The sequence below is a fragment of the Gopherus flavomarginatus genome, chromosome 4 (assembly GCF_025201925.1).
Source record: "Gopherus flavomarginatus isolate rGopFla2 chromosome 4, rGopFla2.mat.asm, whole genome shotgun sequence".
Lineage (NCBI taxonomy): Eukaryota > Metazoa > Chordata > Testudines > Testudinidae > Gopherus > Gopherus flavomarginatus.
The window spans coordinates 89,724,547-89,742,011 of NC_066620.1; the positions used below are offsets into that span (position 1 = coordinate 89,724,547).

Genomic DNA, 17,465 nt, shown 5'->3' on the forward strand with positions numbered 1-17,465 from the left:
TTCCCCTTACTGCAGATGTTAGTGGGAAAGGCCAGTCCTTTGGACATTGGGAATTGGACAGGAAAGTAGTCAGGAGGGACACGCCCATCTGCTTCCAAGATGAATCTCTGTAGAAAATCAAAAGTGAGATGCTATTTTTGCAGACCTTAGGCCTGTAGCACCAGGACTTCCTTGTACAAGATCATGGGTGGCAACAGTGGTTAACTGAGGATCTGTAGCTGGTGGACTTAGTGTTCCCAGTTCTGTTATCAGCTGTGAACTCTTCAAGCCAATCTAGGATGCTTTTTGAGTTTGTGTCCAAACGAATATGAAACTTGGAGGTTTTGTCTGAGTTTTGCTTTCATCCTCTCATTTGAATGCCCACAAGACCACAACCTCAAAGCAAAATTCAAGGGCTGAGAAGTCATACCCAGTAAAACTGAAGGTGGGATTCACACAAGTCCCTGTGCTGAAACTGCTGAGTAATAAACAATGACAGATACTGTACTTTGCTACAATACTTGTGCTTGGGCTTAAAAACAGTAAGAGTAAGCCACTGATTTTACTCTTTTCCTGAACTTTGGCATAGTGATGTATAAATGGTTAATAACATTTGTTGGTTTCTTTGTTTAACCAACTCTGTCCAGCAAAAAAAATTGTCATTAATTATTTCATGCTAAGAATGCATCTGGCCAGCTGGAGTGGTTTGGATTTTCCTCCCTTACTCTTACAGAAAGTTCATACTCCTATTCGCCGACAATCTTAAATGGGTCCAGACCACCTAAGTGACTTCTGTTGTTAAAATCACATTCATCAGCAGATTAGCCAGAAGGCTTAGAGCTACTCTCAGCAAAGGCACCAGCCCATGGTATCTAAGCAGGTGCGGTGGGTGTCTTTTACCTCTAGAGCACCTGGTACAGACAATTAGACACAACAAAGAGGAAAGAACATAAAAATTGCTGTGTGTGCTTTCTTCAGGCTCAGATTCCCTCACTAATCTCTGTAATTGGTGGGAAATTGTGATAATTTTACTTAGCTTTTTGTGTTTCACTATCATTATGATAAATAGGAGGCTTTTCCAAATTCCTTAAAGGTAGGGTAAACCCCTTAGCTAGGACTAAGCTATACTTTTCCTTTTAGACAAACTAAAGGCTCCCTTTAGTAATCTGTGACTTCAGACATCATACAGCACCTCTTACCTTAATGATGTGCCATTATTTCAGTTCATGATGGAGGACGTGAGCTGCTGGAAATCACTCCAGTATTTCTTGGCTAGCTTGAAATCATGAATCAGGGTTTCTGCCCTGATTGACTTTGCTGGGCTGCAGCTTGTATGCGTTCTGAGATCTATGGATCTGAGAGCAGTAGGTAGTGGTTGATACTGATGGGTTATATGAGTATTATGCACAGTTTACTGACATTAGTGGAAAGACTCCCATGGCTTCAGTGGACTCAGGACTTGTGCTATAGGGACTACAAATATACATGTATGAGTCTGTTGTTCCCATGTTTTAAGACTTCTAGGGAGCATAGCAAAACTGTTACAAACATATTGCTCTGTAAGAGCTCTAAAATCCTTAAAAGTGTACTCTGTGGTGTTTGGGGCAATTGCTGTAGGATATGTGACTATTTATATAAGTAGTAATTTTAAAGGTAGTATTGAGGAAGTAAGACTTCAGTGACTAGTGAGCTTTGGAGCAGGCCCATAATCATTTACTGGCTAGGGTCTCCTTGCTGTATTTCTGGCTGACATTGGAAGTATCAAATTGTGTGAGAAAGGAACTCTTCCCACTGGATTTCCAATGAGTCAAGGAATTATATACTTTTGAAAAAGGCATCTAAACCTTTGGATACTTACTTGAGGCTATCTGAAGCTGACCTAAATCTTCTGAATTTCTGCCAACACTTTCTTCCTCAACTTTACCTTCTTGGTACTACTGTGAGGCTGTCTTTATATACATGTCTTCGTGTTGTAGGAAAACCTTTCTGTGCTATTTTGGATGCCAGTTTCTACACAGTTGCCTTATACAGAGTTTTAACTCAGTTGTGGTTAAATAGAGCATCAGGTGTGGGAGGATCCTGATGCTGTTGGCTAGATGTTGTGCCACTAATCTAATTATACAGCCTGTTTATTCTAACATGCTTTGACACCACGATTCAGCATGGTTTTGAAACTCAATTATATGGTTAGTATGGACAGCATCTAATTCTGCTTTGACTATAAAGATATATAGGGTGATATTTTGATTTGCTTCCTGTTGACTGACAGCAATAAAACAAAACATAGATCCTGCAGGGCTCTGTGATAAGCCTGAGAATCTTTTGGGCAGAGCAAAGACTATGACAGATGAAAGGTGGGGAAAACATTACCTGAATGCTGAGAGAAAACAAGGAGTCTAGCAATATGGAAAAAGCCAGGCGCACACAAGACCCTAGAAATGGAGGAGGGAGGCATGAAAAATTGAAGTTGACTCCAAGAAAGCCCAAATCCCTACATAAGGCTCTGGATAAATAAATACTGAGAGGAAATTCTTGTATCCTTCGCATTTAGTTCTCTCAGGCCTATCCTCCCTCCTTTCCAATGTTTTTATGAGGGTGTGTGCTCCTTTGCTGGCTGCCATTTCATTTCAGTAAGTATTGTTGCCTTCTCCTAGATACAGGCAAAATCCAGAGTAGTCTCTCCTCCCACTCACCCCCAAATTAAAAACAAGTATCCCTGAGATAACAGGGCCCATGTCTCTACTTGTGCAAAGGGTGGAATTAAGGGGGCAACCAACTCTACAGTACCTACAACACCCTGTCTGTTTTTTTCCCTTCTAGCTTTATCTTGGGGCCTGAAATTAATTTCAAAGCAGTGTTTTGAATAAAGTTAGAATGCTTTCCGTATTAGCCCTTGAGTTTCTCTCCCAAAGGTATTCTCAGTCATATATTCCAATTAGGAAATAGAAACAAGACCTGTGACTTAATTAACCAACTACAATGCTCAAATAGCAAATTCTGAGTATTAAAAAAATCTACTGAATACTTGCTATGAGCAATTTGAAAAAAAAATTGAGTTCAAATATATTAAACATATTTTTCAGAAATGTTGAATTATGGTGAGTAGGGATCTGCCTGAATTATGAACAAATTATAAATACTGTGATCTGCTCATGGACATTTACAAACAAAAGGGTTATATTAATTGAACTAATTATTTGGGGTGGAAGAGAAGTGGATTTATGTTAGAAATGACACATGGGATAAAATCATGGCCCTACTGAAGTCAATGACAAAACTCCCATTGACTTCAATGGGGCCAGGATTTCACCCATGGTTTGGTAATTAGAGTGCAGGACTAGTGGTGAGGAAATCTGGGATCACTGCTCTGCCAGAGGCTTGCTGCATGGGATTGAGAAATCACTTAAACAATTTGTCTGAGACCCATCTCTCTGTAAAGCTTAATGAAATAAGCCTCAATACTCATTTTATAAAGTGCTTTGAGAAGCTTTCATGGAAGATGCTATGGAAGTGCAAATTATTATTAATGAGGATGCTGTTGTGTTACAAGCTTTTGTTGTCTTTTACCTCACCAAATGTAGGCAGACCTTTGCACATTTGTTTATATCAACTCAAACTCTGCAGTAAGGAGTGACTAATAATTGAATAAGGACTTTAGGGTTTGGCCTGTAGCCTGTGTTTGAATTCCTATGCTGACATAAACAGCCACAGAAGACTTCTAAACATGGACTGAGGTTCCCAAAAGTGATTGTATAGTACTTCTCCCCACAGCTGGCATCCTGGCATCCCTTCTATAAACCCTGGTACCCTCCATTCTTAATGTAAGCATCTTCATGAGACCTTATGTGTGGTGGCCTCATTCCATCCTGGTCATCATGTGGTAGTGAGACCTCTCCTGTAGGTTCTTCAGAGTTGCCCAGTGTGGGCAACTACCCCACAATCTCTATGGGGTCTTCTGGAGGAAAGGGTACAATGAGGAACAATGCCACTGCTAGAGCAGGCAGGTACTCATAGAAAAGACTAAATAGCTGAGATGCCATGTTAGTTGCCTAGCAACCTTGCTAGAAATTAAATGGGTTCCTTAGCAACTGCTGCTTAATGATTATGGGAGGTGGCTCTTTACCTGAAATGTTTCTTTCTGAGCTACCTAGAAGACTTCTTCATATCACTGAACCATGCATTGAGGTGAGATGGCCAGGAATTTGTAACATAAATCAGGGAGTAGCTGTAGCTCAAACTGGGCTATATTTTGCAATTCTCATATTATTGATTATATGATCTTTTGATGTTTTTATTTTTTTTCCCCAGCCTTGTGCCATTTGCTTTTGTCTTTCTTGGTAATCTTGGAGAGTAGGTAGCACAGTAATGTGATGACCTTTTAATCATGCTGCTACTTATTGACGGAAAAAACCCAAGAGCTAGATCCACAAAGTGGACTTAGTGTTCTAGTACCTAACTTGAAGTGCTTTGCTGTCAGCCTGGAGTTAGGTGCCCAGTCCCCCTTTACACTGCCTGGGGAGAGTCAGGTGCTTAACAATGGGATCCACAAAAGCCAGCCTGGTGAGTAGGGAGCTGTCTATGCTAATCAATAGGAAATCCAGAGGAGGTGGTGGTCCTAAGCCCTGCCCCCAAAGGAAGTTGAGTTCCTAAGTCTGGGCCCCAGGAAGGTACCTCCCACTGCTTGGGTTTCACAGCTGTGAACCCTCTCCTGAAGTTAGGCACCTAAGCCCTTTCTCACAAAAAACAAGGAGGTGGTGATACCCAGTTCCTAACCTATAGCTCAGTGGTTGGTACAGTCACTTAGGATGTGAGCAGACCGAGGTTCAAGTCTTCCCTTTGCCTGGTGTGGAGTAGGAATCTTCTCCCCACCCTGAAGAGGATGCTGTAACCACTGGGCTATTGGCTATTCTGGGTTGTGCTGCTCTCAATCACTCCCTTTGAAGCTGTTCCACTGTGTACAAATAAACATGCATTGGGTCAGGGAAAGGGTAAGAATGACTCTATAACCTTGGGATTCAGGCACCCAGATGTATGTGGGAGACAGCTTCCAGTCCCCTTGCTCCACCTGATGTTTATTATTTATGCACAGTGGAACAGGCTCAGCTGGAGAGATTGAGAACAGCCTACATCATAACCCAGTTGTTAGGGTGCTCTCTTGGGTGGAGGGGCTGATCAATTTATTTAGATGCAATATTTGGGCCCAAAGAGTCAAAGGCATTAACATGAGCCTGACTCTGTCCAACTTTAAACAGTTTTTAATGAGATTCAGGGTTTGGTATACAGAGATCTCCACCTGCTAAGTACCATGGCAAACACCTTATTAAAAATCTTGTTAACCTTTTGTTAGAGATACAGAAAAGAAGGAAAAACAGTTAAAGCATTTGAAATGTAACACTTAATAAGGCTTTCATTTTAACACCCCTTGTTCCCTGTCCCTTTAGCTGTAGAGAGCCTTCAGAAGGATAACCTTCTCCCTTCTGACTGTCTTCTAGATGGTATATAAGATGGTAATTGTTCTCCTCTTTTCTCCAAAAGAAGTTAGTTGAAATGGGCTGACGCTGTTCTTGTTAAAGTCTGATCCCATTTCCTAAAAGGCAAAAGAAGACACCCCCTCCACACACACACAGGGTGATCAGACAGCAAGTGTGAAAAATCAGGACGGGGGTGGGAGATTATAAGAACCTATATAAGAAAAAGACCCCAAAATCAGAACTGTCCCTATAAAATCGGGACATCTGGTCACCTTACACACACACACACACACACACACACACACACACACACACACACACACACACACACACACACACACACACACACACACACACACACACACACACACACACACACAAAATGCAGATGCTGTCCCTGGCATTGACTCTCACTTGCAGTCTCACTGCTGGAAAAACACAAGCACAGCATGCAGTCTTACCAGCCATCTGAGTCCTGGCAAACTTGTTACCAGCACTGGCTTTTAGCTGCCTTTTGGAGCACAGGCTCACAGCCATATTGCAAAAAAAAGTCAATTCTTAGCCAGCTAAGCAAGGCTCTTATTAGAAAGAAGGGGAAAAAGGAGACAAATAGAAGAAATAAGGTAGGAAGGAAAAGATGCATGGGGGATGTGGAGAAGGAAGATGGAGCCTCACATCCAAGGGATTTAGTTGGAGCCAGTGGAGGTGCTGGTGTCATCTGGGTCTCTCTCTCAGCCTGGCTTGGCCTGGTCTGGCCATCTCTCAGGATTAGAATGAAGGTCTAGGGTCCCAGAAAATGGTGGAGGTAGCAGCCATGATGATGAAGCTTTCTCCTTCCCCTTCCTTCATTTTTCAGTCAGTCAGCATTCACACTTGTTTGTATTTTCTCCCCAAAAATTTGCAGGTATTTTAAGGACCCCAAAAGGGAGCAGTAGGCAGAATAGTCCGTTCCCCACCACTTTGTCCACCAAGTAGGCCTAATTTTCAACATGCCACTTTTGGTCACCAACTTTCAGTCCTGCACTTCTTGTTTGCCAGTCTGATCTTAACCCAGTTCTTGAGTTATATCAGGGGCCTTTTTGTTTGGACTCGCCTAGTGGTTTTTTGTCTCCCTTCTCCCATCAATGTTTGTTTATGATAAGTTAGTGTGAAATTTTATGAACTTTCACTGATTTTTCACAGTTGTGCTCACAATTAGGGTAAATACGAAGGTCCAAATATTACATTAGAACCCAAGTTAAAATCCCAGGACGAGGGAGGAGAGAGAAATTGAGCCCAGGTCTCCAATAGACTGGGGAAGTGCTCTAACCACATGTCTAGCAGCAGATTTTTAGGCACCTAGTTTAGCCCTACAGGAGAGGAAGATAACAGGGTTGAACTAACTAGAGCCTAGGGAAGGGAGCTAGGGGGGAAATACAAGAGTTGCCCTATATAGTATGTCCATTTTCTTTACAGTTTATAAAACAACGTGAAGTGCAGCTAGAGGCTTCTGTCACACAGATCTCAATCTGAGTTAAATCAGAACTCTGCAATCAAACCCAACCCAGAGAGGATGGTTTGTGTTCAGAACTGAAACTCTATTGCCCTTTTCCTCTTAGTTGTTCTGCTGTGGCCCTGTAATTGCATTGCTCCAAACAAATCGGCTAAACCCTGTGATTTGAATCACAGTAACAATGACATTGATCCTGCAGTGAGTGCAGTGTGGGTGGACTCCAGCCACTTGTAGAGCTCCAGTTAAGTCAATGGAGCTCTGTGCTGGTATCTTGTTGAAGTTATAGGTGAACTGAATCCTGCATAATTCACTGGTGTAGTCCAAGCTGTCAGCTTTGATTTTTGCTTCTGCTTGTCCATCGTTTTGAGAATCTTGCCTGAAAGATCCTATAAAACTGTATAAAACTGTATTAAAACCTACTTTTAAAAAATAGGCTAGTAAGAGGCTTGTTTCCTTAAGCCTTTGGTAGTCTCTAACTGACATCTTGGTCTTCTGTGCTCACGGCCTTGAGCGTCTCACAGAATATATATTTAAAATTCTACATTGCATTGATAGTAAACTCTGCCCTTCACTTCACAGGAGGCCTAGCTTTATTTTCTCTCCTAATATAAACAACCTCTTTTTGACAAGTACTTGTACAGCGCTTTAGTTATGTGGTTGCTTTTGTCTTGGCAGTACAAATCCTGCTTTTTGTTTAAAACAAAATTTGTTTAAGCTTATGAAACATAAGAGTATTCTAGACAGAAGGTGAAAGAAAGTATTTATTCACTTTTTTGTTTATTAATTGCAGTTAACTCAAAGATTAATCGCACTGTTAAACAATAGAATACCAATTGAAATTCATTAGTGTTTTTCTACATTTTCAAATATATTTATTTCTATTTTAACATAAAATTATAAAGTTTTGTATCTTTACAAATATTTGCACTGTAAAAATGATAAACGAAATAGTATTTTTCAATTCACCTCATACAAGTACTGTAGCGCAATCTCTTTATTATGAAAGTGTAACTTACAAATGTAGATTTTATTTTTTTTGTTACATAACTGCACTCAAAATCAAAACAATGTAAACCTTTAGAGCCTACAAGTCCACTCAGTCCTACATTGGCCAATCACTCAGACAAACAAGTTGGGTTACAATTTGCAGAAAATAATGCAGCCCATTTCTTGTTTACAGTGTCACCTGAAAGTGAGAATAGGTGTTCACATGGCACTGTTGTAGCCGGCATTGCAAGATGTTTACATGCCAGATGTGCTAAAGATTCATACATCCCTTCATCTTCAACCACCATTTCATAGGACATGCATCCATGCTGATGATGGGTTCTGCTCGATAACGATCCAAAGCAGAGTGGACTGACGCATGTTCATTTTCAGCATATGAGTCAGATGCTACCACCAGAAGGTTGATTTTCTTTTTTGGTGGTTCGGTTTCTGTCGTTTCCGCATGGGAGTGCTGTTCTTTTAAGGCTTCTGAAAGCATGTTCCACACCTTGTCCCTCTCACATTTTGGATGGCACTTTGGTTTCTTAAACCTTGGGTTGAGAGCTGTAGCTATTTTTAGAAATCTCACATTGGTACCTTTGTGGTTTTTGTCAAATCTGCTGTGAAAGTGTTCTCAAAACAAACACATGCTGTGTCATCATCTGAGATTGCTATAATATGAATGTATGGCAGAATGCAGGTAAAACAGAACAGGAGATATACAGTTCTCCCCCAAGGAGTTCAGTCACAAATCTAATTAATGCATTATTTCTTTTAACAAGCATCATCAGCATGGAAGCATGTCCCCTGGAATGATGGCTGAAGCATGAAGGGGCATACGAATGTTTATCATATCTGGCATGTAAATATCTTGCAACGATGGCTACAACAGTGCCATGCGAACACCTATTCTCACTTTCAGGTGACATTGTAAACAAGAAAAGGGCTGCATTATTTTCTGCAAATTGTAACCCAACTTGTTTGTCTGAGTGATTGGCCAATGTAGGACTGAGTGGACTTGTAGGCTCTAAAGTTTTTTACATTGTTTTGTTTTTGAATGAAGTTATTTTTTGTACATAATTCTACATTGTAAATAAAACTTTCATGATAAAGAGATTGTACTACAGTACTTGTATGAGGTGAATTGAAAAATACTATTTTTTGTTTTACAGTGCTAATATTTGTAATAAAGTGAGCACTCTAGACTTTGTATTCTGTGTTGTAATTGAAATTGATATATTTGAAAGTGTAGAAAACATCCACAAATATTTAAATAAATGGTATTCCATATTTAATAGTGCAGTTAATCGAGATTAATTTTTTGAATTGCTTGACAGCCCTAATATATACTTAAAAAATACAGAAAAAGTCTTAGCCATTTGCCTAAAGGAATAATTAGCTTGATTCCCTATTCTGCCTTTTATAGGGAAATGGAATATTTAAGACACAAGAAAAACAAATGATTGAACAGGTAGATTAATTTATGGTTGCACCAGGACTATTTAAACTTTATAAATAGATAAAAGGAAATGAAGAGTTTCAATTGTCCCATTATTTCACTGAACAGGATTTATCAAAGGGAATAGGGAACCTGAGGCAATTAAATAACACTTGTAACTAAATTAGCATCACTGTCAATTACCATTACACAATGTTCACACGTATACATTCCATAGACTATATTAAATTGAAAGTAAATGAGTGTACATGCTCAGTAAATCTTCCATTCAAAATGCAAGCTGGCTATTCAAGTGCCCAGGCTGACTCCCGCCCCTTCCGTAATCTCTTCTGGAAATCAAAGTTCAGTATGCAGTCTTTCTCCTGTGTGGCCCTTCAGGCATGTGAGGCGCTCTTTGCAAATTTTTTTGAGGGCATTCGTTAATTTGCATTTGGAAATATGAGTTATTCTGTTAGGATCATTTGGGACAAAGACAATGGAATAATACAAACTCTCTCTTCAAACTTGACATATAATTCAAATTACATTAAATCCTGAGCATAGATGATAAATGTAGAATTTAGAATGTAATTAAATTATTAACAATTATTATATGGACCACTGGTTGAAAGCCACTGGTCTACGGACCCCTTGGGGCCAGCAGACTATGTGTAAGGAGATCTGCAAAAGGCTTATTCTGTTCAGCCAGGTTTCAGGCTCCAACTATATATGGACAATAGATTTCCAAAGGCATGTGCATTTCTATTCAAAGCTTCCAAAGGGGTCCGCACCTCTACTAGCAATTTCTTTTAGGGGTTTGCAACCAAAGATTGAAGACCACTGATACTGACTCTAGACAGAGTCAGGCTAACAGCTCAGGTAGCTTTAGTGGAGTCACTGAGACGTCAGATGTAGTTCAATCAATTTACAACCCTTTCTCTACAGCTAAAATACATGCAACCATTCTACTGGTTGGAAACAATCTACTTTTGTTACATCATACCACCAGTGAGAATTCTGACACGTTTCTTATTTGGCACAACTGTTCTTTAGACAAAAAGCTACAATAAAATAGAATTGCACTTAAGAATACATATCACTGACTTAAGGGCAAAAATAATTATCGCCAAACCAAGCATTATAAACCAAAGAAATAGTGTTAAGTTCTAATTAAAAGAAATGCACAACTAAGACATCCAAACAACACTATTTCTACCCTATAGTGACACCATGAGAGGAGAGAAATTGAATAAAATCAAAGGTGTCTTTAAAAATTAGTTTAACTTCATCTGGGCCCACAGATTCTAAAATACTTTTATCATAAATATCTGTTTAGTGCATGACATCACTACAAGAAAGAGTTAAGGTTGTTTGGATACTTCAGCTATACAGATCTTATCTTCACATGTTTTCTTGTCTTACACTCAGGGCTTGGCTAAACATACAAGTTGGAGTGCATTAAATCAGCCCTAGGCACCCTAACTCCTGAGGTGTCCACACTGGCAAGGCACATAGTGTGCCCAGACTCCACACCTGGAGTGCCCCTGGTAATCCACCTCCATGAGAAAAGCTGTGGAGCTAGTGTGGATGCCCTGGTCTGTTAATGCACTCTGATCGGCCTTCAGGAAGTGTCCCACAATGCCTATTCTAGCCACTCTGGTCATCACTTTAAAGTCTACTGCCCTGCCCTCAGGTGACCAACCATCAGACCCACCCTTTAAATTCTCTGAGAATTTTGAAAGTCCTCTTCCTGTTTGCTCAGCCAGGCATGGAGTGCTCTCAGAGTATCTTTCCAGGTGACCATGCCTCCACACGCCAGATGATTTCCCCCAGTATGGAGCAATGGTGAGGTGCTGGATCTCATCAGTTTTTGAGGGGGAAGGAAGCTGTCCAGTCCCAGCTGCGCTCCAGCCCTAGGAATTACAAAACCTACAGGCAGATATCACAGGCCATGATAGAAAGGGGCCATGACCAGGACGCACTGCAGTGCAGGGTTAAAGTGAAGGAGCTGCGGAATGCCTCCCGTGCTTTGTGGTAGACAAACAACCGCTCCGGTGCTGCCCCCACGACCTGTCCAGCTCTTTGTAGAACTGGCAAGATATTTTGGGGGCAACCCCACCTCCACTCCTAAGAGCACTATGGACACTTCAGATGCTGTGGTAACCCAGAGTGCAACCAGGCAGCAGGAGGAAAACAGGAGTGAGGGTGCAGAGGAGGAGGGGGACCCAGAGCCAGAGGATGACCTGGCATCCCTAGATGCATGCAACCAGGAGCTGTTTCAAGCTAGGAGGAAGGTAACCAGTCACAGTGGACGGTGCTTGGGGAAGAACAAATAGCAGAGGAGCTGCCCATTAAGCGGCTTGTATTTTGAGAAGGGAGTTGAGTGCAGGCTGTTGGGGCAAGGAGGGTTGCAGACAGAAGGGTTATGGCTGTATTCATATATAGATGCGGAATAGGGCATTGACGTGCTCTCACATCGTGGTAATCGGTCTGTAATCTCTTCAAAGGTCACAGGCAGAAGTTGGGCAATCCACTTGTGCAGGTTCCTTGGCAGAGCTATTGTGCTCCTTGTCCCAGTAAGGCTAATGTATCCATGCCACTGTGCTGTGGGGGGGGGGACATGCTGCACACAGGCAGGTGGCATAAGGGCCAGGGCAGAAGCTGTATTGTTGCAGAAGACCCTCCCTTGCTTCAGGTCACCCTCAGCAGCGAGATATCTTCCAGGATGAATCCATCCTGTGGAAAATGTGGGGACAGTGAGTATAGGGCCCCCCTGCAGCAGTTGGCTCTCCTCAAGGCACTGGACTCCAGAGGACAGTATGGCTCTGGAATAATCAGTCTGCCTCCCCCATCCCTGTGGTTATTCACCATATCAGGGCTCTTGTGGGTTGTGTGCTTGCTTTGAGATGGGCAGTTTGTGCTATTGTGTGCACTGTGCTTGTCTATACATTCGGCTGAATCATTGTTAACACTAGACAGAGCAATGCTGCCTTGTTAAATGTTGCATTTTGGCTTTACAGATGCAGCCTTGAGATCCCAGCCATCCTTGTTATCAATGGCCAAAAGGCTGCAAAGACTCAGGAAGAAGCAAGAACGACCTTTCGCATGAAGTCATGCAGCAGTCCCTTACTGACAAAGTACAGAAGTGGTAGGAGACCGAAAGGAGGCTCTGCCAGCAGAATGCGGATCACCGGCAACAAACCATGGAGTGGCTTCTAAGCATTATGGATTCCCCAAGTGAACTTGATGCAGGCGCTCATTGCACTGCATACGGAACAGATCTGTGCTCCAACCCCCACCCCACAGCCCTTGTCCCAAAACTTTCTCTTGTGCCCCCTATGACACCACCAAACTACTTTCCCCAACATCTGGTTTATCACCACCACCAGCTGCCTCCAACATCTGTAGCTTCACCACCCAGCCCACAAACCAAGACCCTTACCCACTGCACTCAACCCCCATCACCATGCATTTTAGCCAGCCTGAAGTGCAGCACTCACTTCATGGCACAAAAGGCTGAATATGATAACTGGACATACACAAATCTGTGATTGTTCTGTTCCCCACCCTGCTCCCTTCCCTCCTCCTACACAGCACAGATGTGTCATGCTATGTGTGTTTCCCCAGCAGTTGTTTCTTTTCAATAAATGAATTTTTTGGTTTTGGAAACATTCTTTATTGCATTAAGTAAAAGATAGCATACTCTGGGAAAGCAACAGGCACTGCTAGTCAGTGCAACATATGTAGCAAACAGAGATGCCTACTAGCATTGGAACCACTGCACTTCACTCCTGGACAGGGCCCCAAACATTACTGGTAGCTTTCAACATCGAATTGCTCCCTCAAGGCATCCCTAGTCCATATGGACCCATGCTGGGCCCCTCTAATAGCCCTGGTCTCTGGCTGTTCAAATTCATCCTCCAGGCATTCAGCCTCAGTGGTCCATGCCTGAGTGAAGCTTTTCACCCTTCCCCTCACAAATGTTATGGAGGGCACAGCATGTGCCTATAACTGTAGGGATGTTGTCATCAGCCAGGTCCAGCTTCCCATACAGACAGCGCTAGCAGCCCTTTAAATGTCCCAAAGCACCCTCCACAGTCATTCTGCACCAACTCAGCCTGTTGTTGAACCGCTCCTTGCTGCTGTCAAGGGTCCCTGTGTATGGGTTAATGAGTCATAGCATTAAAGGATAGGCAGAGTCTCAAAGGATCACAATGGGCATTTTGGCTTCCCTTACAGTGATCTTCTGGTCCAGGACGAAAGTCCTGGCTTGCAGCTTCCTGAACAGGCCTGTGTTCCGAAAGATGTGTGCATCATGCACCTTTCCTGACCAGCCTGCGTTAATGTCCATGAAATGCTCACAGTGATCCACAAACACCTGGAGAAACCATTGAGAAATACCCCTTCTGATTTATGTACTCAGAGGCTAGGTGGTCTGGTGCCAGAATTGGAATGTGTGTGTCAGCTATCAGCCCTCCACAGTTAGGGAAACCCATTTGTTCAAAGCTAGCCACAGTGTCATGCACATTCCCCAGAGTCACATTCTTCTGAGCAGGATGCCGTTAATGGCCTTGCACACTTGCATCAACACAATTCCAGCAGTAGACTTGTCCACTCTGAACTGGTTAGCAACTGATCAGTAGCTGTTTGGAGTAACCAGCTTCCAGACTGCAGTCACCACACGCTTCTCCAATGACAGGGCAGCTCTCATTCTTGTGTCCTTGCACCACAGGGTGGGGGCAAGCTCAGCACACAGTCCCATAAAAAACCGAGGAGTCCTTGTGGCACCTTAGAGATTAACAAATTTATTTGTTAGTCTCTAAGGTGCCACAAAGACTCCATGTTTTTTTTATTTGTTTTTTTTGCTGATACAGACTTACATAGCTACCACTGAAACCAGTCCCATGAAAGTGGCTTTCCTCATCCAAAAGTTCTGCAGCCACTGCTCATCATCCCAGACTTGCATGACAATGTAATCCCATCACTCAGTGCTTGTTTCCCGAGCCCAAAAGCGGCGTTTCATGATGGTGAGCATGTCCATGAATGCCACAAGCAATCTTGTGTCATATGCATTATGCGTGTCAACATCATTGTCAGACTCCTCACTGTCACTTTGTAGCTTAAGGAGTAACTCAACTGCAATTCGTAACATGCTGGCGAGACCCATCAGTATATTCCTCAGCAGTTTGGGATCCATTCCCGCAGAACTGAAAGGGAAGATAGAGCACGCAGTACAAAAACCATTGAAATATGGCACCAAATGTGGATGGAAGCACAGGGATTTCTGAGATGCTAAACGATGCTTCACAGGGCATTGGGACAGGACTCATGATACCCCGCACCTCCCATCCTTCCCACAAGCCTCAGCGCCAGAACGGGAAGAGGTGCTCTATGGTATAGGTGCCCTAATGCGCCGCTCTGAATACCGCTGCAAGTGCTACAAATGTGGCCACGCCATTGTGCTTGCATCTGACAGTGTGAACACACGGCAGTGCTTTCCCTGCTGCTGTCTCTGAGAGCTGGTTTAACTCCTGGTGCTCTACATCTGCAAGTGTAGCCATAGCTTCAGACTATTTCAAGAGTTTCTACTGAACCTACCAAAGCTCACTCATTGTGAGCTCATAACATGGTGTGCAGCCCTTTTGAAAGCATCAGGCAAATATTCACGCCGGAAGTGCCATATCCCTTCTATTCCAGTGAGAGAGACAGCAAGCTAGCGCTATTTAAAAAATAAATAGCAAGAGTGGGCACAGGCCACCAGCAGTGGTATAGGAAGTACAACTGCTTTTTTCCTTTCTCAGCCTGTCTGGACTGAAAAAAAAACAGCTATGATTTAATTGATGTCATCAATTGATGTCATTGGCATTACCCCGATCAGCAAATATAAAAGGCTGGTGTTAGTTCAGAAGCAGCAGTCTCTTGTTGACTGAGATGCAGTTTATTAGCAGTTGAGTGGAGTTAAGGTTGAAGAAAGCTCTCTCATAAGTGGAATTTGTTCCCTGTTAGGTATGTGATTGAGTGACTAATTACTAGGTCTGCCGAGCGATTAAAAAAAATGTAATAGCGCTTAATCGCACTGTTGAACTATAATAGAACACCATTTATATAAATATTTGGGATGTTTTCCACATTTTCAAATATATTGATTTCAATTACAACACAGAATACAAAATATACAGTACTCACTTTATATTTTTTATTATAAATGCACAGTAAAAATAAAAAATAGTATTTTTCAGTTCACCTCATACAAAAATCTCTCATAGTACAATCTCTTTATCATGAAAGTTGAACTTACAAATGTAGAATTATATACAAAAAAACTGCATTCAAAGACAAAACAATGTAAAACTTTTGAGCCTACAAGTCCACTCAGTCCTACTTCTTGTTCAGCCAGTCACTCAGACAAGCAGAGTTTGTTTACATTTGCAGGATGCTGCCCACTTTTTGCTGCCCACTTTTTATGTCATCTGAAAATGAAAACAAGCATTTGTAGCCAGCGTTGCAAGACGTTTATGTGCTAGATGTGATAAAGTTTCACATGTCCCTTAATGCTTCAACCACCATTGCAGTGAAAGTCTTCTTAAAACAATCAACATGCTGCTATAACATGAAATATATGTCAGAATGTGGGTAAAACACCGAGCAGGAGACATACAATTCTCTCCCAAGGAGTTCAGCCGCAAATTTAATTAATGCATTTTTTTTAACGAGTATCAACATGGAAGCATGTCTTCTGTAATGGTAGCCAGAGCATGAAGGGGCATACAAATGTTTAGCATATCTGTCACGTAAATACCTTGTAAAGCCAGCTACAAAAATGCCATGCAATGACTGTTCTTTGTTTCAGGTGACATTGTAAATAAGAGGCAGCAACATTATCTCCTGTAAATGTAAACAAACTTGTTTGTTTTAGCGATTGATTGCACAAGAAGTAGGACTGAGTGGACTTCTGGACCCTGAAGTTTTACATTGTTTTATTTTTGAGTACAGTTATGTAACAAAAAAAATTACATTTGTAAGTTGCACTTTCACAATAAAGAGATTGCATTATGGTACTTGTGTGAGGTGAATTGAAAAATACTATTATTTTTACAGTGCAAATATTTGTAATATAAAGTGAGCACTGTGCACTTTGTATTCTATGTTGTAAGAGAAATCAATATATTTGAAAATGTAGAAAAACATCCACAATATTTAATAAATTTCAGTTGGTATTGTTTAACAGTGCAATTAAAACTGCGATGAATTGGGATTAATTTTTTTGAGTTAATCATGTGAGCTGGTAGGCTTTGTGCAGAATAGATTTTCTTTAGTGTTACTGAAGGTAGCTACTGAAGGTAGGAAAGTGGCTTCAGGACTTTCTTTTCCTCTGGTTTCTTCTTGTATCATCAAATAGAGAGAAAGGGCCTCTAGGTTTCTCTCTTACATAATGAAGCATATAATCTATTCAGCAAATATGAAGATTTTTCTCTCTTTTATTCATTTTTGAGAGTGCACTTCTCTTATTGTACTGCTGTCTGGAAGTAAGAATCTAGTCAAACTCTGGAGAGATGTTTGCTGTCAAAACAATGCTTGAATAGATACCACTTGGCTGTTTGCTTCTCTTGCTTTGTGTGCTTCAACTGCAAAAAAGTTTAAATAAAAGCTAGAGTAGTAGCCTAACATGAAGGTATGTCTGCACTGAAAAAACAAAATAAAAAACAGGGCAGCAAGTCTCAAAGGCTGGGTCTACTGACTTGGGTTTGCTCTACAGGGCTAAAAACTGCAGTGTAGATGCTCCTTCTCGGGCTCTGAAGGTATGTCTACACTGCAATTAGACACCCATGCAAAGTGGGAGAGTGCCCAAACCCCAGCATCCACACAGCAATTAAACAGGCCCTTAGCCCCATGAGTCCAAGTCAGCTGGCAAGGGCCAGCTGTGGGTGTCTAATTGAGTGTAGATATACCCTGTGATGCACAGCAGCTGGGTGGCACCCACAACTTCCATTTAAATCAACAAGAGCACCTTGGAAGATTAGGATGCAAATGAGGATTTCAGGAATGCATAAAAAATTCCTAAATCACCCATCATGCTTATTGAATGCAGAACAGTAAA

The 17,465-nt window shown here is 41.8% G+C and overlaps 1 long non-coding RNA gene across 1 annotated transcript in view; it reads left to right on the plus strand.

The window, feature by feature from the left end:
- Positions 1–13,036, plus strand: part of LOC127049017 (uncharacterized) — a 28,429-nt gene extending 15,393 nt beyond the window's left edge. Inside the window, exon 2 of the long non-coding RNA XR_007773852.1 lies at positions 12,388–13,036. This is a non-coding gene — a long non-coding RNA (uncharacterized LOC127049017). The remainder of the gene's footprint in view (positions 1–12,387) is intronic.
- Positions 13,037–17,465: the final 4,429 nt, after the last annotated feature.